This window comes from Lactuca virosa, chromosome 4, assembly GCF_052849685.1.
Source record: "Lactuca virosa cultivar CGN04683 chromosome 4, Lactuca_virosa_CGN04683_v6, whole genome shotgun sequence".
Classification (NCBI taxonomy): domain Eukaryota; kingdom Viridiplantae; phylum Streptophyta; class Magnoliopsida; order Asterales; family Asteraceae; genus Lactuca; species Lactuca virosa.
The window spans coordinates 193002393-193026399 of NC_136429.1; the positions used below are offsets into that span (position 1 = coordinate 193002393).

The window sequence follows — 24007 nt, forward strand, 5'->3', positions numbered from 1 at the left end:
CATAAAACCGCCTTATCTTTGACCACGACTCGACCATTTCGCTGAAAATTGATATTCCATGTGTAAACTGTGGATCAGTTATATTTCTGCTAATAGTAAAACTGATAATTGAAAACTATATATGCCTTGACATTGTGTTCTCGAGTTTTGTTCAAAGAAAGGGGCCGAAAAGAAAAATATGGAAAGGGAAAAGGAGAATAGAGAGTTATTATTTTATTTATCTTATATTGTTGGAAAGAATATAAGGAATCCGACCTTTCATAATGTTCTAGAGTTTCAGGTAAAAGAAAGAAAGCTTATAATTTGATATCTTTGTATTCAACATCACAAATACCATACAATTGTTAGAAACAGTAAAATACAATAATCACTATCAGAAACAACCAAATCCATCTATTGCTGGCTAAACCAAAACGTTCCGGCAAAATCTCTTAACTCTGCCATCAAATGATTATGCATTAGCTAAGGTGAACAAAGCATGATTTCATTCGTTAAATTTATCCAAACCTATTGAAAGCTTGTAATTCTCATGGGACAACAAGCATATGTATTTGAAACCATTTTAAAACTAACCTTTACCAACTTTGTTGATGTTGAGTATGGTGTATGTCTTATTATACTCCTTATCGCCCCCAATGGATGCAAAATATATTTTTTAAGACCAAATAGATCAATTTTCATCCTAATAATTTAATATAATCCTTGTATGTGCAAAAATGTTTGACAAATATGCCGCTTAATACATAGAGTAAATCACCAAATTTTGGATCAAATATCTAGGGAGACTGATAATCAGTTAGAGATATTGTCTCTAATGGTAGAAGAATCGATTGGAAAACATTTAGATTTTCGATTTTTGATTTGAATGTATTGCTAAATCTATTGAGGAATGTAACTAGATGTGCTAAGATGTTGAAAAATGAAGAAATTGTTAGATTTAATGATTTTTGTGTTATTGCGGGTAGAAATTTGTTTTGGATCAATATTTCCAGTATCCTATGAGGGTTCTTAAATATTGAAATTGGTCCCTAAGTCGACTAAAAAGAGTGTGAATCTTGAAAATGGGCAACAACCATTATTTTTGAAAAAAAGAAAAGATAGAGAGAGAGAGAGAGAGAGAGTCTCAACACCTTTGGTACAACTTTACAAGGTGTTTTAAAGACAATGTGAAACCTATTCAATATATGTAAGACCTAATGGATTTGGTACGACCATATATGTTACAGCTTATACATCATTTTACAAGCCATGCAAAATTTTGGCAAACGATGGGTTTTGTTTGTGCTTTGATATGCACATTCCAATTTATTTAAAGCTTGTATAGAATTTATATGACCATACCAATTCATTTTATAGACACTTACACCTATTCTAGGGATTTTTTTAGGGCTTTTGGTATGGTTTATAAAGTTATTTTCAAGCATGTATAGGGGTGCGATATGTAGGTAGTGCTTTTGGACACACACACTTTCATTAAAGAAAATACTTTTTTGTAGAGTTTACCTATGTACAGTATAGTGTAGATTTATTAAGCTAAAGAACAGTTGGGGTAAATAAATGTTTTTAAGGAACGGAGTATAAACATATTTATAGGTAAAATTATTGGCAATTTAAGAGAAAAAAAAGTAGGGAAAATCAACAAATGACCACAAAAGAAGGTGTGGTTGAAGAAAATGACCAAAAAGTTGCAACTATCATAAAATGACCATGATTTCCATAGGAAGGGTCTCTGCGGAACTCGTTCAGCTATGATAAATTGGAAAATCTCGGAGGAAGTGACATGGGCAGGGGTAAATTCGTAAAAACACAAAGAAGACTTAACAAAATTGAAAGGGTGCTGGTCAAAAAATTAGTTTAAAGTCGAAAAAATTGTGTTTGAAATCGAAAAAGTTGTGTTTGAAATCGAAAAAAAATTATGTTTGAACTTACCAAAATCGAAAAAAATGTGTTTGAAATCGTTTGGAAAATTTTTGTTTGAAATCGAAAAAACTTACCAAAATCGTTCTCTGGCATTATTTGTGAAAATTATAATTAGATAATCGACAATAATATAGTTGCAATGCCAGAGGCTTGGCACAACCTGCTCAACTTTGTATCTTATATCTCAGGCTTAGGCTCAAAGAGACAACTAAGATTTTGTCTTGTCCATCGTTTTTAATGATTCTCTATTTTTAGTCGTGAAGCTCTATACTTGATATGAGGACCTTGTATGACATATGTTCCACCGGGTTTGCAGTTAAACTCCCGGTTTTACATATTTGGACATTTTGGTGAACTCAATAGCCCCAAAATCTTCATTACTTTACGAAACGGGATCCTGGTTTCTTAGTTGATGGGTGAAATGATTGTGTCGTTTTGATAATAGCAAGGGTGGGGAATGAATACCGGACGAATGGTAACCTGATGGAAGAGTTTGGCGTTGAAGGTGACGAATCGATTCCCATGCATGATGCATCCCTTGTGAATTTATACTTATTTTATCATTTTTTGTATTTTTTGTGAGGTTTTGATAGTATGGATTGCTGCAATCAGTGATATGCATGGCAACTCTATCTAGCATTTTTGGGCAGCCTGCAGTTGGAAAAGTGAACTGGTTCTTGCTATTGATGTTAATACCATAGTTTTCTTTAACTCACAAACTGAATTGGTTCTTGCTCAGTTTTCTTTGGTGCAGGGTATGTGGGATGACCTCAGGCATGGAGCGTACAAGTCATCTGGATTATTAATTAATCATGGTAAACTACAAGGGTCAATGGTACCTGCTGCAACTCTCCTTAAGTGCTTATAACTTTAGTGCGTGGAAGTGGCCAGCATGGATGCATTAGAAAAGCTAAGCTTAAACTTTGGATTTGGAGGGGTGCGCCATGCCAAGGCAATAGTGCAACGCCAAGGCGACACTCAAAGACCCCAATAGCAAGCTATTGTGACGGATCTTTCCCCATTAAAAATAAGATTAATATCGAGTGGGCCGATGGCGCACATATCAGATATTAAACTGATAAGAACAGATACTACACTTGATCTTAGCCAAAAGGCCGAGAAAGGTATGAAATTTCCGTAAACGAAAAGCCTTCCGTTTTGAACCCACTCAACATTCTCTGTTTGCTTTGTTTGAGGCGATGTCGGACTCATTAACTTTGCCCAGGTATTATTATTTTATTTTCTCATCCACTCACATGCATGCAACCGACTCAACTAATGGCTTCACTGCAATCGCTTAATTTGCTTAATTAATATAGCTACCATATGTTAATATTAATATAAATTATAAACCATGAGACTACCCAACGCAGCAGCACAAAGAAATCTTGATATTTGTCATTAATTTTTTAATTTACCAGCTTCTAATCCAAGTTACCTATTCTATTTATTTGTTATTTTCAGGTTTAAGGTTTCTAAGGAGAGACAGGTATATATGTATCCTATCCTCATAACCACTTGATGATGGGGATGATTTGTTACTTGACTATGATCGATGCAACCTATCCAAATCTGAGTCAACAGAAACTATGCATGGGCCTAACCAAATCTGAATCAACAGAAATTACGCACGGGTTTCTTTTTTGGCTTTGAACTCCCTCTTATATAATATATATCACATACACCAACAAAGACAACACGTCCGTTTGGAAATATATATTTATAATAATCTTAAAACTAGAGTATGGGTAGGGGCCGCGCGAACGCAGGCCCCCGCTAACACAAATTATGACGTAGGTTCGACCAACTTGGGCCGACCTTAGACAGGCACCTCTCCGTAATGTGCAATGGAGATCACCAACCTAGGCCATGGACCTTCTTGATCGCCCAAAGACCCCGTCCAGGTAAGTGACTTTTCCGTTCCCCTACCCTCACTTTTTATCCAACAACTACCTTCACTTTTCTTTTTTTCACCCTCCGATGTGGGATGGATTCCTATTCTTAATTCTTTGCCAAACTTACATATAAGATGTGGGATGGATTCCTATTCTTAATTCTTTGCCAAACTTACATATACAACTCTACGTACTGCATCTCTAACTTCATGCTTTACCTTATTTATATATATCCTAATCACAAAAACACAACTTGCCACACTCAATCTCAACTCATCATCAACCCATATAATACTTGCTTGCATTTCATCCCTGCTATTACTTTACCAAATAAACAAAATATATTATATATCAGACTATCACCTCCATGCTTCTCAAGACGATGCAAAAAATCTTGGTGATGCCCTTGGACGATGTTGTGCTTCAAGGCCTGCAAAAGTGACACTCAGCTACATCTACCCAATTCCTTTATCGTCCCTTCACGCAAAATATTTATTTTGCAATATATATGTTGCTTATATGTACAATCACGCTTTGCTCTAATCAATATTTCATGCTTCTTTCTCTATACAAAAATTGCCACTTATGATAACACTTTTTCACGTACGTATTGTTATACACAACTACCCGTGCGCATCCATGGCATAAAACCGCCTTATCTTTGACCACGACTCGATCATTTCGCTGAAAATTGAAATTCTATGTGTAAACTGTGGATCAGTTATATTTCTGCTAATAGTAAAACTGATAATTAAAAACTATATATGCCTTGACATTGTGTTCTAGAGTTTTGTTCAAAGAAAGGGGCCGAAAAGAAAAATATGGAAAGGGAAAAGGAGAATAGAGAGTTATTATTTTATTTATCTTATATTGTTGGAAAGAATATAAGGAATCCGACCTTTCATAATGTTCTAGAGTTTCAGGTAAAAGAAAGAAAGCTTATAATTTGATAACTTTGTATTCAACATCACAAATACCATACAATTGTTAGAAACAGTAAAATACAATAATCACTATCAGAAACAACCAAATCCATCTATTGCTGGCTAAACCAAAACGTTCCGGCAAAATCTCTTAACTCTGCCATGCCATCAAATGATTATGCATTAGCTAAGGTGAACAAAGCATGATTTCATTCGTTAAATTTATCCAAACCTATTGAAAGCTTGTAATTCTCATGGGACAACAAGCATATGTATTTGAAACCATTTTAAAACTAACCTTTACCAACTTTGTTGATGTTGAGTATGGTGTATGTCTTATTATACTCCTTATCGCCCCCAATGGATGCAAAATATATTTTTTAAGACCAAATAGATCAATTTTCATCCTAATAATTTAATATAATCCTTGTATGTGCAAAAATGTTTGACAAATATGCCGCTTAATACATAGAGTAAATCACCAAATTTTGGATCAAATATCTAGGGAGACTGATAATCAGTTAGAGATATTGTCTCTAATGGTAGAAGAATCGATTGGAAAACATTTAGATTTTCGATTTTTGATTTGAATGTATTGCTAAATCTATTGAGGAATGTAACTAGATGTGCTAAGATGTTGAAAAATGAAGAAATTGTTAGATTTAATGATTTTTGTGTTATTGCAGGTAGAAATTTGTTTTGGATCAATATTTCCAGTATCCTATGAGGGTTCTTAAATATTGAAATTGGTCCCTAAGTCGACTAAAAAGAGTGTGAATCTTGAAAATGGGCAACAACCATTATTTTTGAAAAAAAGAAAAGATAGATAGAGAGAGAGAGAGTCTCAACACCTTTGGTACAACTTTACAAGGTGTTTTAAAGACAATGTGAAACCTATTCAAAATATGTAAGACCTAATGGATTTGGTACGACCATATATGTTACAGCTTATACATCATTTTACAAGTCATGCAAAATTTTGGCAAACTATGGGTTTTGTTTGGGGCTTTGATATGCACATTCCAATTTATTTAAAGGTTGTATAGAATTTATATGACCATACCAATTCATTTTATAGACACTTACACTTATTCTAGGGATTTTTTTAAGGCTTTTGGTATGGTTTATAAAGTTATTTTCAAGCATGTATAGGGGTGCGATATGTAGGTAGTGTTTTTGGACACACACACTTTCATTAAAGAAAATACTTTTTTGTAGAGTTTACCTATGTACAGTATAGTGTAGATTTATTAAGCAAAAGAACAGTTGCGGTAACTAAATGTTTTTAAGGAACGGAGTATAAACATATTTATAGGTAAAATTATTGGCAATTTAAGAGAAAAAAAAGTAGGGAAAATCAACAAATGACCACAAAAGAAGGTGTGGTTGAAGAAAATGACCAAAAAATTGCAACTATCATAAAATGACCATGATTTCCATAGGAAGGGTCTCTGCGGAACTCGTTCAGCTATGATAAATTGGAAAATCTCGGAGGAAGTGACATGGGCAGGGGTAAATTCGTAAAAACACAAAGAAGACTTAACAAAATTGAAAGGGTGCTGGTCAAAAAATTAGTTTAAAGTCGAAAAAATTGTGTTTGAAATCGAAAAAGTTGTGTTTGAAATCGAAAAAAAATTATGTTTGAACTTACCAAAATCGAAAAAAATGTGTTTGAAATCGTTTGGAAAATTTTTGTTTGAAATCGAAAAAACTTACCAAAATCGTTCTCTGGCATTATTTGTGAAAATTATAATTAGATAATCGACAATAATATAGTTGCAATGCCAGAGGCTTGGCACAACCTGCTCAACTTTGTATCTTATATCTCAGGCTTAGGCTCAAAGAGACAACTAAGATTTTGTCTTGTCCATCGTTTTTAATGATTCTCTATTTTTAGTCGTGAAGCTCTATACTTGATATGAGGACCTTGTATGACATATGTTCCACCGGGTTTGCAGTTAAACTCCCGGTTTTACATATTTGGACATTTTGGTGAACTCAATAGCCACAAAATCTTCATTACTTTACGAAACGGGATCCTGGTTTCTTAGTTGATGGGTGAAATGATTGTGTCGTTTTGATAATAGCAAGGGTGGGGAATGAATACCGGACGAATGGTAACCTGATGGAAGAGTTTGGCGTTGAAGGTGACGAATCGATTCCCATGCATGATGCATCCCTTGTGAATTTATACTTGATTTATCATTTTTTGTATTTTTTGTGAGGTTTTGATAGTATGGATTGCTGCAATCAGTGATATGCATGGCAACTCTATCTAGCATTTTTGGGCAGCCTGCAGTTGGAAAAGTGAACTGGTTCTTGCTATTGATGTTAATACCATAGTTTTCTTTAACTCACAAACTGAATTGGTTCTTGCTCAGTTTTCTTTGGTGCAGGGTATGTGGGATGACCTCAGGCATGGAGCGTACAAGTCATCTGGATTATTAATTAATCATGGTAAACTACAAGGGTCAATGGTACCTGCTGCAACTCTCCTTAAGTGCTTATAACTTTAGTGCGTGGAAGTGGCCAGCATGGATGCATTAGAAAAGCTAAGCTTAAACTTTGGATTTGGAGGGGTGCGCCATGCCAAGGCAATAGTGCAACGCCAAGGCGACACTCAAAGACCCCAATAGCAAGCTATTGTGACGGATCTTTCCCCATAAAAAATAAGATTAATATCGAGTGGGCCGATGACCCACATATCAGATATTAAACTGATAAGAACAGATACTACACTTGATCTTAGCCAAAAGGCCGAGAAAGGTATGAAATTTCCGTAAACGAAAAGCCTTTCGTTTTGAACCCACTCAACATTCTCTGATTGCTTTGTTTGAGGCGATGTGGGACTCATTAACTTTGCCCAGGTATTATTATTTTATTTTCTCATCCACTCACATGCATGCAACCGACTCAACTAATGGCTTCACTGCAATCGCTTAATTTGCTTAATTAATATAGCTACCATATGTTAATATTAATATAAATTATAAACCATGAGACTACCCAACGCAGCAGCACAAAGAAATCTTGATATTTGTCATTAATTTTTTAATTTACCAGCTTCTAATCCAAGTTACCTATTCTATTTATTTGTTATTTTCAGGTTTAAGGTTTCTAAGGAGAGACAGGTATATATGTATCCTATCCTCATAACCACTTGATGATGGGGATGATTTGTTACTTGACTATGATCGATGCAACCTATCCAAATCTGAGTCAACAGAAACTATGCATGGGCCTAACCAAATCTGAATCAACAGAAATTACGCACGGGTTTCTTTTTTGGCTTTGAACTCCCTCTTATATAATATATATCACATACACCAACAAAGACAACACGTCCGTTTGGAAATATATATTTATAATAATCTTAAAACTAGAGTATGGGTAGGGGCCGCGCGAACGCAGGCCCCCGCTAACACAAATTATGACGTAGGTTCGACCAACTTGGGCCGACCTTAGACAGGCACCTCTCCGTAATGTGCAATGGAGATCACCAACCTAGGCCATGGACCTTCTTGATCGCCCAAAGACCCCGTCCAGGTAAGTGACTTTTCCGTTCCCCTACCCTCACTTTTTATCCAACAACTACCTTCACTTTTCTTTTTTTCACCCTCCGATGTGGGATGGATTCCTATTCTTAATTCTTTGCCAAACTTACATATAAGATGTGGGATGGATTCCTATTCTTAATTCTTTGCCAAACTTACATATACAACTCTACGTACTGCATCTCTAACTTCATGCTTTACCTTATTTATATATATCCTAATCACAAAAACACAACTTGCCACACTCAATCTCAACTCATCATCAACCCATATAATACTTGCTTGCATTTCATCCCTGCTATTACTTTACCAAATAAACAAAATATATTATATATCAGACTATCACCTCCATGCTTCTCAAGACGATGCAAAAAATCTTGGTGATGCCCTTGGACGATGTTGTGCTTCAAGGCCTGCAAAAGTGACACTCAGCTACATCTACCCAATTCCTTTATCGTCCCTTCACGCAAAATATTTATTTTGCAATATATATGTTGCTTATATGTACAATCACGCTTTGCTCTAATCAATATTTCATGCTTCTTTCTCTATACAAAAATTGCCACTTATGATAACACTTTTTCACGTACGTATTGTTATACACAACTACCCGTGCGCATCCATGGCATAAAACCGCCTTATCTTTGACCACGACTCGATCATTTCGCTGAAAATTGAAATTCTATGTGTAAACTGTGGATCAGTTATATTTCTGCTAATAGTAAAACTGATAATTAAAAACTATATATGCCTTGACATTGTGTTCTAGAGTTTTGTTCAAAGAAAGGGGCCGAAAAGAAAAATATGGAAAGGGAAAAGGAGAATAGAGAGTTATTATTTTATTTATCTTATATTGTTGGAAAGAATATAAGGAATCCGACCTTTCATAATGTTCTAGAGTTTCAGGTAAAAGAAAGAAAGCTTATAATTTGATAACTTTGTATTCAACATCACAAATACCATACAATTGTTAGAAACAGTAAAATACAATAATCACTATCAGAAACAACCAAATCCATCTATTGCTGGCTAAACCAAAACGTTCCGGCAAAATCTCTTAACTCTGCCATGCCATCAAATGATTATGCATTAGCTAAGGTGAACAAAGCATGATTTCATTCGTTAAATTTATCCAAACCTATTGAAAGCTTGTAATTCTCATGGGACAACAAGCATATGTATTTGAAACCATTTTAAAACTAACCTTTACCAACTTTGTTGATGTTGAGTATGGTGTATGTCTTATTATACTCCTTATCGCCCCCAATGGATGCAAAATATATTTTTTAAGACCAAATAGATCAATTTTCATCCTAATAATTTAATATAATCCTTGTATGTGCAAAAATGTTTGACAAATATGCCGCTTAATACATAGAGTAAATCACCAAATTTTGGATCAAATATCTAGGGAGACTGATAATCAGTTAGAGATATTGTCTCTAATGGTAGAAGAATCGATTGGAAAACATTTAGATTTTCGATTTTTGATTTGAATGTATTGCTAAATCTATTGAGGAATGTAACTAGATGTGCTAAGATGTTGAAAAATGAAGAAATTGTTAGATTTAATGATTTTTGTGTTATTGCAGGTAGAAATTTGTTTTGGATCAATATTTCCAGTATCCTATGAGGGTTCTTAAATATTGAAATTGGTCCCTAAGTCGACTAAAAAGAGTGTGAATCTTGAAAATGGGCAACAACCATTATTTTTGAAAAAAAGAAAAGATAGATAGAGAGAGAGAGAGTCTCAACACCTTTGGTACAACTTTACAAGGTGTTTTAAAGACAATGTGAAACCTATTCAAAATATGTAAGACCTAATGGATTTGGTACGACCATATATGTTACAGCTTATACATCATTTTACAAGTCATGCAAAATTTTGGCAAACTATGGGTTTTGTTTGGGGCTTTGATATGCACATTCCAATTTATTTAAAGGTTGTATAGAATTTATATGACCATACCAATTCATTTTATAGACACTTACACTTATTCTAGGGATTTTTTTAAGGCTTTTGGTATGGTTTATAAAGTTATTTTCAAGCATGTATAGGGGTGCGATATGTAGGTAGTGTTTTTGGACACACACACTTTCATTAAAGAAAATACTTTTTTGTAGAGTTTACCTATGTACAGTATAGTGTAGATTTATTAAGCAAAAGAACAGTTGCGGTAAATAAATGTTTTTAAGGAACGGAGTATAAACATATTTATAGGTAAAATTATTGGCAATTTAAGAGAAAAAAAAGTAGGGAAAATCAACAAATGACCACAAAAGAAGGTGTGGTTGAAGAAAATGACCAAAAAATTGCAACTATCATAAAATGACCATGATTTCCATAGGAAGGGTCTCTGCGGAACTCGTTCAGCTATGATAAATTGGAAAATCTCGGAGGAAGTGACATGGGCAGGGGTAAATTCGTAAAAACACAAAGAAGACTTAACAAAATTGAAAGGGTGCTGGTCAAAAAATTAGTTTAAAATCGAAAAAATTGTGTTTGAAATCGAAAAAGTTGTGTTTGAAATCGAAAAAAATTATGTTTGAACTTACCAAAATCGAAAAAAATGTGTTTGAAATCGTTTGGAAAATTTTTATTTGAAATCGAAAAAACTTACCAAAATCGTTCTCTGGCATTATTTGTGAAAATTATAATTAGATAATCGACAATAATGTAGTTGCAATGCCAGAGGCTTGGCACAACCTGCTCAACTTTGTATCTTATATCTCAGGCTTAGGCTCAAAGAGACAACTAAGATTTTGTCTTGATCGTCCATCGTTTTTAATGATTCTCTATTTTTAGTCGTGAAGCTCTATACTTGATATGAGGACCTTGTATGACATATGTTCCACCGGGTTTGCAGTTAAACTCCCGGTTTTACATATTTGGACATTTTGGTGAACTCAATAGCCCCAAAATCTTCATTACTTTACGAAACGGGATCCTGGTTTCTTAGTTGATGGGTGAAATGATTGTGTCGTTTTGATAATAGCAAGGGTGGGGAATGAATACCGGACGAATGGTAACCTGATGGAAGAGTTTGGCGTTGAAGGTGACGAATCGATTCCCATGCATGATGCATCCCTTGTGAATTTATACTTATTTTATCATTTTTTGTATTTTTTGTGAGGTTTTGATAGTATGGATTGCTGCAATCAGTGATATGCATGGCAACTCTATCTAGCATTTTTGGGCAGCCTGCAGTTGGAAAAGTGAACTGGTTCTTGCTATTGATGTTAATACCATAGTTTTCTTTAACTCACAAACTGAATTGGTTCTTGCTCAGTTTTCTTTGGTGCAGGGTATGTGGGATGACCTCAGGCATGGAGCGTACAAGTCATCTGGATTATTAATTAATCATGGTAAACTACAAGGGTCAATGGTACCTGCTGCAACTCTCCTTAAGTGCTTATAACTTTAGTGCGTGGAAGTGGCCAGCATGGATGCATTAGAAAAGCTAAGCTTAAACTTTGGATTTGGAGGGGTGCGCCATGCCAAGGCAATAGTGCAACGCCAAGGCGACACTCAAAGACCCCAATAGCAAGCTATTGTGACGGATCTTTCCCCATAAAAAATAAGATTAATATCGAGTGGGCCGATGACCCACATATCAGATATTAAACTGATAAGAACAGATACTACACTTGATCTTAGCCAAAAGGCCGAGAAAGGTATGAAATTTCCGTAAACGAAAAGCCTTCCGTTTTGAACCCACTCAACATTCTCTGTTTGCTTTGTTTGAGGCGATGTGGGACTCATTAACTTTGCCCAGGTATTATTATTTTATTTTCTCATCCACTCACATGCATGCAACCGACTCAACTAATGGCTTCACTGCAATCGCTTAATTTGCTTAATTAATATAGCTACCATATTTCAATATTAATATAAATTATAAACCATGAGACTACCCAACGCAGCAGCACAAAGAAATCTTGATATTTGTCATTAATTTTTTAATTTACCAGCTTCTAATCCAAGTTACCTATTCTATTTATTTGTTATTTTCAGGTTTAAGGTTTCTAAGGAGAGACAGGTATATATGTATCCTATCCTCATAACCACTTGATGATGGGGATGATTTGTTACTTGACTATGATCGATGCAACCTATCCAAATCTGAGTCAACAGAAACTATGCATGGGCCTAACCAAATCTGAATCAACAGAAATTACGCACGGGTTTCTTTTTTGGCTTTGAACTCCCTCTTATATAATATATATCACATACACCAACAAAGACAACACGTCCGTTTGGAAATATATATTTATAATAATCTTAAAACTAGAGTATGGGTAGGGGCCGCGCGAACGCAGGCCCCGCTAACACAAATTATGACGTAGGTTCGACCAACTTGGGCCGACCTTAGACAGGCACCTCTCCGTAATGTGCAATGGAGATCACCAACCTAGGCCATGGACCTTCTTGATCGCCCAAAGACCCCGTCCAGGTAAGTGACTTTTCCGTTCCCATACCCTCACTTTTTATCCAACAACTACCTTCACTTTTCTTTTTTTCACCCTCCGATGTGGGATGGATTCCTATTCTTAATTCTTTGCCAAACTTACATATAAGATGTGGGATGGATTCCTATTCTTAATTCTTTGCCAAACTTACATATACAACTCTACGTACTGCATCTCTAACTTCATGCTTTACCTTATTTATATATATCCTAATCACAAAAACACAACTTGCCACACTCAATCTCAACTCATCATCAACCCATATAATACTTGCTTGCATTTCATCCCTGCTATTACTTTACCAAATAAACAAAATATATTATATATCAGACTATCACCTCCATGCTTCTCAAGACGATGCAAAAAATCTTGGTGATGCCCTTGGACGATGTTGTGCTTCAAGGCCTGCAAAAGTGACACTCAGCTACATCTACCCAATTCCTTTATCGTCCCTTCACGCAAAATATTTATTTTGCAATATATATGTTGCTTATATGTACAATCACGCTTTGCTCTAATCAATATTTCATGCTTCTTTCTCTATACAAAAATTGCCACTTATGATAACACTTTTTCACGTACGTATTGTTATACACAACTACCCGTGCGCATCCATGGCATAAAACCGCCTTATCTTTGACCACGACTCGACCATTTCGCTGAAAATTGATATTCTATGTGTAAACTGTGGATCAGTTATATTTCTGCTAATAGTAAAACTGATAATTAAAAACTATATATGCCTTGACATTGTGTTCTCGAGTTTTGTTCAAAGAAAGGGGCCGAAAAGAAAAATATGGAAAGGGAAAAGGAGAATAGAGAGTTATTATTTTATTTATCTTATATTGTTGGAAAGAATATAAGGAATCCGACCTTTCATAATGTTCTAGAGTTTCAGGTAAAAGAAAGAAAGCTTATAATTTGATAACTTTGTATTCAACATCACAAATACCATACAATTGTTAGAAACAGTAAAATACAATAATCACTATCAGAAACAACCAAATCCATCTATTGCTGGCTAAACCAAAAAGTTCCGGCAAAATCTCTTAACTCTGGCCATCAAATGATTATGCATTAGCTAAGGTGAACAAAGCATGATTTCATTCGTTAAATTTATCCAAACCTATTGAAAGCTTGTAATTCTCATTGGACAACAAGCATATGTATTTGAAACCATTTTAAAACTAACCTTTACCAACTTTGTTGATGTTGAGTATGGTGTATGTCTTATTATACTCCTTATCGCCCCCAATGAATGCAAAATATATTTTTTAAGACCAAATAGATCAATTTTCATCCTAATAATTTAATATAATCCTTGTATGTGCAAAAATGTTTGACAAATATGCCGCTTAATACATAGAGTAAATCACCAAATTTTGGATCAAATATCTAGGGAGACTGATAATCAGTTAGAGATATTGTCTCTAATGGTAGAAGAATCGATTGGAAAACATTTAGATTTTTGATTTTTGATTTGAATGTATTGCTAAATCTATTGAGGAATGTAACTAGATGTGCTAAGATGTTGAAAAATGAAGAAATTGTTAGATTTAATGATTTTTGTGTTATTGCAGGTAGAAATTTGTTTTGGATCAATATTTCCAGTATCCTATGAGGGTTCTTAAATATTGAAATTGGTCCCTAAGTCGACTAAAAAGAGTGTGAATCTTGAAAATGGGCAACAACCATTATTTTTGAAAAAAAGAAAAGATAGATAGAGAGAGAGAGAGAGAGTCTCAACACCTTTGGTACAACTTTACAAGGTGTTTTAAAGACAATGTGAAACCTATTCAAAATATGTAAGACCTAATGGATTTGGTACGACCATATATGTTACAGCTTATACATCATTTTACAAGTCATGCAAAATTTTGGCAAACTATGGGTTTTGTTTGGGGCTTTGATATGCACATTCCAATTTATTTAAAGGTTGTATAGAATTTATATGACCATACCAATTCATTTTATAGACACTTACACTTATTCTAGGGATTTTTTAAGGCTTTTGGTATGGTTTATAAAGTTATTTTCAAGCATGTATAGGGGTGCGATATGTAGGTAGTGTTTTTGGACACACACACTTTCATTAAAGAAAATACTTTTTTGTAGAGTTTACCTATGTACAGTATAGTGTAGATTTATTAAGCAAAAGAACAGTTGGGGTAAATAAATGTTTTTAAGGAACGGAGTATAAACATATTTATAGGTAAAATTATTGGCAATTTAAGAGAAAAAAAAGTAGGGAAAATCAACAAATGACCACAAAAGAAGGTGTGGTTGAAGAAAATGACCAAAAAATTGCAACTATCATAAAATGACCATGATTTCCATAGGAAGGGTCTCTGCGGAACTCGTTCAGCTATGATAAATTGGAAAATCTCGGAGGAAGTGACATGGGCAGGGGTAAATTCGTAAAAACACAAAGAAGACTTAACAAAATTGAAAGGGTGCTGGTCAAAAAATTAGTTTAAAATCGAAAAAATTGTGTTTGAAATCGAAAAAGTTGTGTTTGAAATCGAAAAAAATTATGTTTGAACTTACCAAAATCGAAAAAAATGTGTTTGAAATCGTTTGGAAAATTTTTATTTGAAATCGAAAAAACTTACCAAAATCGTTCTCTGGCATTATTTGTGAAAATTATAATTAGATAATCGACAATAATGTAGTTGCAATGCCAGAGGCTTGGCACAACCTGCTCAACTTTGTATCTTATATCTCAGGCTTAGGCTCAAAGAGACAACTAAGATTTTGTCTTGATCGTCCATCGTTTTTAATGATTCTCTATTTTTAGTCGTGAAGCTCTATACTTGATATGAGGACCTTGTATGACATATGTTCCACCGGGTTTGCAGTTAAACTCCCGGTTTTACATATTTGGACATTTTGGTGAACTCAATAGCCACAAAATCTTCATTACTTTACGAAACGGGATCCTGGTTTCTTAGTTGATGGGTGAAATGATTGTGTCGTTTTGATAATAGCAAGGGTGGGGAATGAATACCGGACGAATGGTAACCTGATGGAAGAGTTTGGCGTTGAAGGTGACGAATCGATTCCCATGCATGATGCATCCCTTGTGAATTTATACTTGTTTTATCATTTTTTGTGAGGTTTTGATAGTATGGATTGCTGCAATCAGTGATATGCATGGCAACTCTATCTAGCATTTTTGGGCAGCCTGCAGTTGGAAAAATGAACTGGTTCTTGCTATTGATGTTAATACCATAGTTTTCTTTAACTCACAAACTGAATTGGTTCTTGCTCAGTTTTCTTTGGTGCAGGGTATGTGGGATGGCCTCAGGCATGGAGCGTACAAGTCATCTGGATTATTAATTAATCATGGTAAACTACAAGGGTCAATGGTACCTGCTGCAACTCTCCTTAAGTGCTTATAACTTTAGTGCGTGGAAGTGGCCAGCACGGATGCATTAGAAAAGCTAAGCTTAAACTTTGGATTTGGAGGGGTGCGCCATGCCAAGGCAATAGTGCAACGCCAAGGCCAAGGCCACACTCAAAGACCCAAATAGCAAGCTATTGTGACGGATCTTTCCCAATAAAAAATAAGATTAATATCGAGTGGGACGATGGCCCACATATCAGATATTAAACTGATAAGAACAGATACTACACTTGATCTTAGCCAAAAGGCCGAGAAAGGTATGAAATTTCCTTAAGCGAAAAGCCTTCCCTTTTGAACCCACTCAACATTCTCTGTTTGCTTTGTTTGAGGCGATGTGGGACTCATTAACTTTGCCCAGGTATTATTATTTTATTTTCTCATCCAGTCACATGCATGCAACCGACTCAACTAATGGCTTCACTGCAATCGCTTAATTTGCTTAATTAATATAGCTACCATATGTTAATATTAATATAAATTATAAACCATGAGACTACCCAACGCAGCAGCACAAAGAAATCTTGATATTTGTCATTAATTTTTTTAATTTACCCGCTTCTAATCCAAGTTACCTATTCTATTTATTTGTTATTTTCAGGTTTAAGGTTTCTAAGGAGAGACAGATATATATGTATCCTATCCTCATAACCACTTGATGATGGGGATGATTTGTTACTTGACTATGATCGATGCAACCTAACCAAATCTGAGTCAACAGAAATTCCGCATGGGCCTAACCAAATCTGAATCAACAGAAATTACGCATGGGTTTCTTTTTTGGCTTTGAACTCCCTCTTATATAATATAAATCACATACACCAACAAAGACAAGACGTCCGTTTGGAAATATATATTTATAAGGGAAAATGACATATACGCCCTATAAACTTTTTAGGGTTAACTTTTTTAGTCACGTAACTTTTTAAGTGACTTTATGAGGGAACAAACTCGTGGTCTACCTGTCTTTTTAGTGCTCTTGACTTGTTATAACCGGTTTGAGTGCCACATACCCAAAACTTAGGCCCCTCCCTTCTTCCTCCTGCCGAGCAACACCACCACAGACACCCATGTGTGAGCTGCTTCTACCATCAAACACCATATCGGCCATGAAGATGGCCTAATCGAAGTTGAAGGCCACCGGAAATAGACCTCCCCACCTCCTTCTGTCGATCTTTCCAGCCTTCCCATCACCGATCTGCCACTTTCCCCTTCGTATTCCTGTTGGTCGGACCGGAAGGCAACAATCTAGAGGTCACCAGAAACCCCGTCTTTTGATCTAACGGCCTGGATGGCTTCCCATCTTGAATTGTTTGATTTATGCGGTTTGCTCACACTGTTGCTTAAACCGCTACAGCTGCTTTCATCACTTACATTGGTGCTTGTGCTTCCTCTATACATACTGCTCTTACCACTCTCAACAAGATCCATTCTTTCGTTCATTTTACTACTCCCATTTGTTATTGTAATGTTGCTAACTCCGTCACTTAATTTACCAGATACGGAGCTGTTGTTTGAAGTTCCTTGACCCGATAAACTCTTTTCTGGATCGAATGTATCTTCAGTGTCTATTTTATCACCTAACGATTTCTTGTTTGACTTTTTATACTCTATTTCCATCTTTTATGTTAACTTTGTTGTAGTTGCAGGCTCTAAGTTACTACTCCCACTTGGGATTGCCCTACGACTATTGTTATCGTTTTCAGTCTCTACAACGTCGATTTAAAATCTTGATCTCCGGAAATCGGTTTATGTCCCACCCTCCACCTTACCGGTCGACTTCAAAGACAAACACCCCCTCTGAAGCCGTTGATCCCCCTTTTCCTTTCACATTTTCTGCTAGACAAATGAGACAAACGAGAGCATGGTCTAATTTCCTTGAGATTTGATTTTGCGATGAATAAGGTTTGATGGAGTGAGGGCTATTCAAAAGCACCGCCATCAAAGAAGCCTCCTTGAACTCTCCAAATTAAAGAACTTAAACAGAGCACAGTTGGTGATGTGGTAAGTTTGGTCAACAAATTGGAAAAATTCAAAGTCAATTTAGGGGAATTGGTCAACAAATGCCAATGTGGCAAAGGGGTAACCGGATTACCCCTTCACTTTGGCCAAAAGGACTTAATCGACCCGACAAAAAGGACTTGGTTCCCTCATAAAGCCATCAAAATAGTTTAGGTACTAAAAAGGTAAACCCTAGAAACTTCATAGGACGTATGTGTCATTTTCCCTATTTATAATAATCTTAAAACTAGAGTATGGGTAGGGCCGCGCGAACGCAGGACCCGCTAACACAAATTATGACGTAGGTTCGACCAACTTGGGCCGACCTTAGACAGGCACCTCTCCGTAATGTGCAATGGAGATCACCAACCTATGCCATGGACCTTCTTGATCGCCGAAAGACCCCATCCATGTAAGTGACTTTTCCGTTCCCCTACCCTCACTTTTTATGCAACAACTACCTTCAGTTTTCTTTTCTTCACCCTCCAATGTGGGATGGATTCCTATTCTTAATTCTTTGCCAAACTTAGATATACTCCTCTACCGTACTACATCTCTAACTTCCTGCTTTACCTTATTTAGATATCCTAATCACAAAAACACAACTTGCCACACTCATCATCAACCCATATAATACTTGCTTGCATTTCATCCCTGCTATTACTTTACTAAATAAACAAAATATATTATATATCAGACTATCACCTCCATGCTTCTCAAGACAATGCAAAAAATCTTGGTGATGCCCTTGGACGATGTTGTGCTTCAAGGCTTGCAAAAGTGACACTCAGCTACATCTACCCAATTCCTTTATCGTCCCTTCACGCAAAATATTTATTTTGCAATATTTAGTTTTCAGGTACAGTCACGCTTTTGCTCTAATCAATATTTCATGCCTCTTTTTCATAAAAAAATTGCCACTTATTTGAACAGTTTTTCACGTACGTATTGTTATACACAACTACCAGTGCGCATCCATGGCATAAAACCGCCTTATCTTTGACCACGACTCGACCATTTCGCTGAAAATTGATATTCCATGTGTAAACTGTGGATCAGTTATATTTCTGCTAATAGTAAAACTGATAATTAAAAACTATATATGCCTTTACATTGTGTTCTCAAGTTTTGTTCAAAGAAAAGGGGCCAAAAAGAAAAATATGGAAAGGGAAAAGGAGAACAGAGAGTTATTATTTTAGTTATCTTATATAGTTGGAAAGAATATAAGGAATCCGACCTTTCATAATGTTCTAGAGTTTCAGGTAAAAGAAAGAAAGCTTATAATTTGATAACTTTGTATTTAACATCACAAATACCATACAATTGTTAAAACAGTAAAATACAATAATCACTATCAGAAACAACCAAATCCATTTATTGTTGGCTAAACCAAAAAGTTCCGGCAAAATCTCTTAACTCTGGCCATCAAATGATTATGCATTAGCTAAGGTGAACAAAGCATGATTTCATTCGTTAAATTTATACAGACCTATTGAAAGTTTGTAATTCTCATGGGACAACAAGCATATGTATTTGAAACCATTTAAAAACTCACCTTTACCAACTTTGTTGATGTTGAGTATGGTGTATGTCTTATCATACTCTTTATCGCCCCCAATGGATGCAAAATATATTTTTTATGACCAAATAGATCAATTTTCATCCTAAGAATTTAATATAATCCTTGTATGTGCAAAAATGTTTGACAAATATGTTGCTTAATACATAGAGTAAATCACCAAATTTTGGATCAAATATCAAGGGAGATTGATAATCAGTTAGAGATATTATCTCTAATGGTAGAAGAATCGATTGGAAAACATTTAGATTTTCGATTTGTGACTGGAATGTATTGCTAAATCTATTGAGGAATGTAACTAGATGTGCTAAGATGTTGAAAAATGAAGAAATTGTTAGATTTAATGATTTTTGTGTTATTGCAGGTAGAAATTTTTCTTGGATCAATATTATCAGTATTTCTAGTATCCTATGAGGGTTCTTAATCATTGAAATTGGTCTCTAAGTTGACAAAATATAGTGTGAATCCTGAAAATGGGCAACAACCATTATTTTTGAAAAAAAAAATAGAGAGTCTCAGCACCTTTGGTACAACTTTACAAGGTGTTTTAAAGACAATGTGAAACCTATTCAAAATATGTAAGACCTAATGGATTTGGTACGACCATATATGTTACAGCTCATACTTCATTTTACAACCCATGCAAAATTTTGGCAAACGATGGGTTTTGTTTGGGGCTTTGATGTGGACATTCCAATTTATTTGAAGGTTGTATAGAATTTATATGACCATACCAATTCATTTTATAGAAACTTACACTTATTCTAGGGATTTTTTTTCTAGGGCTTTTGGTATGGTTTATAAAGTTATTTCCCAGCATGTACAGGGGTGCGATATGTAGGTAGTGTTTTTGGATACACACTTTCATCAAAGAAAATACTTTTTTGTAGAGTTTACCTATGTAGAGTATAGTGTAGATTTATTAAGCAAAAGAACACTTGGGTAAATAAATGTTTTTAAAGAACGCGGTATAAACATATTTACAGGTAAAATTATTGGCAATTTAAGGGAAAAAAAAGTAGGGAAAAAGTCAACAACTGACCACAAAAGAAGGTGTGGTTGAAGAAAATGACCAAAAAATTGCAACTTTCATAAAATGTCCATGATTTCCATAGGAAGGGTCTCTGCAGAACTCGTTCAGCTTTGATGAATTGGAAAAGCTCTGAGGAAGTGACGTGGGCAGGGGTAAATTCGTAAAAACACAAAGAAGACTTAACAAAATTGAAAGGGTGCTGGTCAAAAATTTTAGTTTAAATCGAAAAAATTGTGTTTGAAATCGAAAAAGTTGTGTTTAAAATCGAAAAAAATTATGTTTGAAGTTATCAAAATCGAAAAAAATGTGTTTGAAATCGTTTGAAAATTTTTTGTTTGAAATCGAAAAAACTTACCAAAACCGTTCTCTGGCATTATTTGTGAAAATTATAATTAGATAATCGACAATAATGTAGTTGCAACTTGCTCAACTTTGTATCTTATATCTCAGGCTTAGGCTCAAAGAGACAACTAAGATTTTGTCTTGATTAGTCCATCGTTTTTAATGATTCTCTATTTTTAGTCGTGAAGCTCTATACTTGATATGAGGACCTAGTATGACATATGTTCCACCGGGTTTGCAGTTAAACTCCCGGTTTTGCATATTTAGACATTTTGGTGAGCTCAATAGCCACAAAATCTTCATTACTTTACGAAACGGGATCCTGGTTTCCTAGTTGATGGGTGAAATGATTGTGTGGTTTTGATAATAGCAAGGGTGGGGAATGAATACCGGACGAATGGTAACCTGATGGAAGAGTTTGGCGTTGAAGGTGACGACTCGATTCCCATGCATGATGCATCCCTTGTGAATTTATACTTGTTTTATCATTTTTTGTGAGGTTTTGATAGTATGGATTCCTGCAATCAGTGATATGCATGGCATCTCTATCTAGCATTTTTGGGCAGCCTGCAGTTGGAAACGTGAACTGGTTCTTGCTATTGATGTTAATACAATAGTTTTCTTCAACTCACACACTGAATTGGTTCTTCCTCAGTTTTCTTTGGTGCAGGGTATGTGGGATGACCTCAGGCATGGAGCGTACAAGTCATCTGGATTATTAATTAATCATGGTAAACTACAAGGGTCAATGGTACCTGCTGCAACTCTCCTTAAGTGCTTATAACTTTAGTGGAAGTGGCCAGCATGGATGCATTAGAAAAGCTAAGCTTAAACTTTGGATTTGGAGGGGTGCGCCATGCCAAGGCAATAGCTCAACGCCAAGGCGACACTCAAAGACCCCAATAGCAAGCTATTGTGACAGATCTTTCCCCATAAAAAATATTATTAATATCAAGTGAGCCGATGGCCCACATATCAGATATTAAAATGATGAGAACAGATACTACACTGATTTTAGCCAAAAGGCCGAGAAAGGTATGAAATTTCCGCAAGGGAAAGGCCTTCCGTTTTGAACCTACTCAAAATTCTCTGTTTGCTTTCCTTGAGGCGATGTGGGACTCATTAACTTTGCACAGGTATTATTATTTAATTTTCTCATGCAACCGACTCAATTAATGGCTTCACTCCCTTCTAGCTAATTAATATTGGTAGTAGACTGCAACAGCTTAGTTTGCTTAATATACCTAGCTACCATATTTTAATATAAAGTATAAACCATAAAACTAGGGTATGGATAGGGGCCGCGCAAACGCAGGCCCCCGCTAACACAAATTATGACGTAGGTTCGACCAACTTGGGCCGACCTTAGACAGGCACCTCTCCGTAATGTGCAATGGAGATCACCAACCTAGGCCATGGACCTTCTTGATCGCCCAAAGACCCAGTCCAGGTAAGTGACTTTTCTGTTCTCCTACCCTCACTTTTTATCCAACAACTACCTTCACTTTTCTTTTCTTCACCCTCCGATGTGGGATGGATTCCTATTCTTAATTCTTTGCCAAACTTACATATACTCCTCTACGTGCTACATCTGTAACTTCCTGCTTTACCTTATTTATATATCCTAATCACAACTTGCCACACTCAATCTCAACTCATCATCAACCCATATAATACTTGTTTGCATTTCATCCCTGCTATTACTTTACCAAATAAACAAAATATATTATATATCAGACTATCACCTCCATGCTTCTCAAGACGATGCAAAAATCTTGGTGATGCCCTTGGACGATATGTTAAAATCACAAGTGATCTTCGGTACAAGCTAGACCAATTGTTAGCACATCGCACCTAAACTCTATGACCTTTTTCATAAGGTGAGAGCACGGAAAAGGGCAATTAAATCAGATGTTGTGCTTCAAGGCCTGCAAAAGTGACACTCAACTGCTTCTACCCAATTCCTTTATCGTCCCTTCACGCAAAATATTTATTTTGCAATATTTAATTTTCAGGTACAATCACGCTTTGTTCTAATCAATATTTCATGCCTCTTTCTCGATACAAAAATTGCCACTTATGAGAATACTTTTTCACGTACGTATTGCTATACACAACTACCCGTGCACATCCATGGCATAAAACCGCCTTATCTTTGACCACGACTTGACCGTTTCGCTGAAAATTGATATTCCATGTGTAAACTGTGGATCAGTTATATTCCTGCTAATACTAAAACTGATAATTAAAAACTATATATGCCTTTACATTGTGTTCTCAGGTTTTGTTCAGAGAAAGGGGCCGAAAAGAAAATTATGTAAAGGGAAAAGGAGAAAAGAAAGTTATTATTTTATTTATCTTATAGACTTGGAAAGAATATAAGGAACCCGACCTTTCATAATGTTCTAGAGTTTCAGGTAAAAGAAAGAAAGCTTATAATTTGATAACTTTGTATTTAACATCACAATACTATACAATTGTTAGAAACAGTAAAGTACAATAATCACTATCAGCAACAACCAAATACATCTATTGCTGGCTAAACCAAAAAGTTCTGGCAAAATCTCTTAACTCTTGCCATGAAATGATTATGCACTAGCTAATGTCAACAGAGCATGATTTCATTCATTAAATTTATCCTAACCTATTAAAAGTTTGTAATTCTAATGGGACAACAAGCATATGTATTTGAAACCATTTAAAAACTAACATTTACCAACTTTGTTGATGTTGAGTATGGTGTATGTCTTATCATACTCCTTATCGCCCCCAATGGATGCAAAATATATTTTTTAACACCAAATATCAATGTAGTAACCATCTTTCTATAATCTGAATGTGAAAGCGGAGTAGCTCGCCGAATCCAAAGTGTCTATCTCTGCCACCA

At 35.4% G+C, this 24007-nt stretch overlaps 10 non-coding genes across 10 annotated transcripts; all 10 read right to left on the reverse strand.

The window, feature by feature from the left end:
* Positions 1-2852: 2852 nt before the first annotated feature.
* On the reverse strand, positions 2853-3048 carry LOC145110003 (U2 spliceosomal RNA). Its single transcript, XR_013709397.1, has one exon. It is a non-coding gene; the product is annotated as a U2 spliceosomal RNA (small nuclear RNA).
* Positions 3049-3668: 620 nt separating this feature from the next.
* Positions 3669-3832, reverse strand: LOC145110594 (U1 spliceosomal RNA). Its single transcript, XR_013709961.1, has one exon. It is a non-coding gene; the product is annotated as a U1 spliceosomal RNA (small nuclear RNA).
* A 3480-nt stretch (positions 3833-7312) lies between these two features.
* Positions 7313-7508, reverse strand: LOC145109983 (U2 spliceosomal RNA). Its single transcript, XR_013709376.1, has one exon. It is a non-coding gene; the product is annotated as a U2 spliceosomal RNA (small nuclear RNA).
* Positions 7509-8128: 620 nt separating this feature from the next.
* On the reverse strand, positions 8129-8292 carry LOC145110595 (U1 spliceosomal RNA). The gene has a single exon (XR_013709962.1). It is a non-coding gene; the product is annotated as a U1 spliceosomal RNA (small nuclear RNA).
* A 3483-nt stretch (positions 8293-11775) lies between these two features.
* Positions 11776-11971, reverse strand: LOC145109984 (U2 spliceosomal RNA). Its single transcript, XR_013709377.1, has one exon. It is a non-coding gene; the product is annotated as a U2 spliceosomal RNA (small nuclear RNA).
* A 620-nt stretch (positions 11972-12591) lies between these two features.
* Positions 12592-12754, reverse strand: LOC145110616 (U1 spliceosomal RNA). Its single transcript, XR_013709982.1, has one exon. It is a non-coding gene; the product is annotated as a U1 spliceosomal RNA (small nuclear RNA).
* Positions 12755-16227: 3473 nt separating this feature from the next.
* Positions 16228-16429, reverse strand: LOC145110023 (U2 spliceosomal RNA). Its single transcript, XR_013709418.1, has one exon. It is a non-coding gene; the product is annotated as a U2 spliceosomal RNA (small nuclear RNA).
* Positions 16430-18423: 1994 nt separating this feature from the next.
* LOC145110662 (U1 spliceosomal RNA) lies at positions 18424-18586 on the reverse strand. Its single transcript, XR_013710025.1, has one exon. It is a non-coding gene; the product is annotated as a U1 spliceosomal RNA (small nuclear RNA).
* A 3378-nt stretch (positions 18587-21964) lies between these two features.
* Positions 21965-22159, reverse strand: LOC145110036 (U2 spliceosomal RNA). The gene has a single exon (XR_013709430.1). It is a non-coding gene; the product is annotated as a U2 spliceosomal RNA (small nuclear RNA).
* A 255-nt stretch (positions 22160-22414) lies between these two features.
* On the reverse strand, positions 22415-22578 carry LOC145110629 (U1 spliceosomal RNA). The gene has a single exon (XR_013709994.1). It is a non-coding gene; the product is annotated as a U1 spliceosomal RNA (small nuclear RNA).
* Positions 22579-24007: the final 1429 nt, after the last annotated feature.